We start from the raw sequence: 1783 nt of genomic DNA, 5'->3' as shown, positions 1-1783 counted from the left end.
CTGTAATCAATGTATGTACACTACAAGAAAACAAATAATTAACGAGGGCCATTTTCCTCGTTAATTCCTCGTAAAAAGGAGGTTTACGAGGAATTAACGAGGAAAAGCCTTTCGTCGTTTTTCGTCCGTCGTAAAAAAGGATTCGTCGCCATTTCCTCGTAGTTAATAGCGAGGTTTTCTTTTCCTCGTAAAGACGAAGTTAATATTTCGTCGTAAGTTCCTCGCCCATTTCCTCGTAAATCACTCGCCTAATTTCCTCGTACAAACCACGTGAACCACGCGTCGTTACTTACACGTAAGATCCTTGAAATCATATCCTCGTAAATTCGATGTAATATCCTTGAAAGGATTTCCTCGTAAATCGATGTAGAATCGTTGAAAGGTTTTCCTCGTAAAAACCTCGAAAGCCTTTCCTCGTAAAGACCTCGAAAGACTTTCCTCGTAAAAACCTCGAAACTATTTCTTCGTAAATTTCTCGGAAACATTTTCGTCGTAAATAACTCGTAGACTTCCATTTTTCGAATTAATAAAATATTATTTGATAAATATATAATAATTATTAATTTAACAAAATAAAAATATTTAAATATTGGATTTATAAATAAATTTTAAATAAAAATTCACAAGCAACAAAATATTTTATATATAATTAAGTTTTGGATTTTATAATACATAAACCGAAAAAAAACTAAAAAAACTAAGGCTCGTTCATCGCCTCGTAGAATTCCTCGCTCCTCCTCGTAACATCCTCCTCGTTATGTGTGCCCGATGACTCGCCTGGAATGGGATTTTGTTGTTTCATGTTCCTCAACAAAGCTTCCCATTCCGGATTTGTGGACGCTATATACGTCGATGAAGGCTTCGAGTCCACTCACACGGCTTTTGGTCGCGCCCAGCTCGGAACGCAACTGAGTGACTTCTTCGGTCTGTCTCTGAGCATAAGATGATGTCGCTCTCGGGACATCATTGACGGAACCGATCCCCAACGTACGTCCCTTTTTCTTAGGGACAACCTAAAAACAAAAAAATTATATTTGTTAGTTAAATTTAAAAGGGAAATTTAATCAATTAATAATTAAAAAGATATAATGTTAAAAAATTTACCTCTCGTAAATCTTATCCACTTCAGTTGTGGATAAGGTAACTGGTAATCCGTCGCCGGACTGCTGGGTCAGCTGAGTCTGGCGCTCCTCAACCCGAGCAATTACGTTGTTGTAGATTTGCTCGGACTTGCCATCTAAAAACTGGCCGCGCCTTGTTTTTGTGGGTCCGCTCGTAAAGTTCCGGAAGAGTCGGGAGACGTCCCAACTCTTTGGCCTAAAAACATTTAAGAAATTGTTAGAAATATATTTAATTATATTAAAAATAATATTAAATATTTAATTACGTACCATTTTCAAACGGACACCGGCATGTGGTTTTTGGCCCGTAGAGTGTAGCATCGGGCCGTTACCGTGCTCGTCTACCGTGTTACGGGCGCAGCACAAATGTTTGCGATCCTAATGGAGTTAGGATCCTTCCAGTAACGGATGAGGCCGTCCCAAACATCCGTGGTAAGCTCAGCGGGTTTGCCACGGGTGTACCCCTTGACGATCCAGGCACCCTTCCAGTTGCAAACCGTGTCCGACAAGCGAACTTGCGCGCCTTTTCGTAAAACGCCTTCCTCACTCTCTCACTGACCCCGATGGACCAATGATACTTTTGCTGCAAAAAAATTAATATTAGTTAATAAAAAAAAAATTAATAATTAGTTAATAAAAAAAAATTTAATTAATAGAATTAC

Source organism: Raphanus sativus, chromosome 6 (genome assembly GCF_000801105.2).
Source record: "Raphanus sativus cultivar WK10039 chromosome 6, ASM80110v3, whole genome shotgun sequence".
NCBI classification, from domain to species: Eukaryota; Viridiplantae; Streptophyta; class Magnoliopsida; order Brassicales; family Brassicaceae; genus Raphanus; species Raphanus sativus.
Note: the sequence above shows the minus strand (reverse complement) of the source record.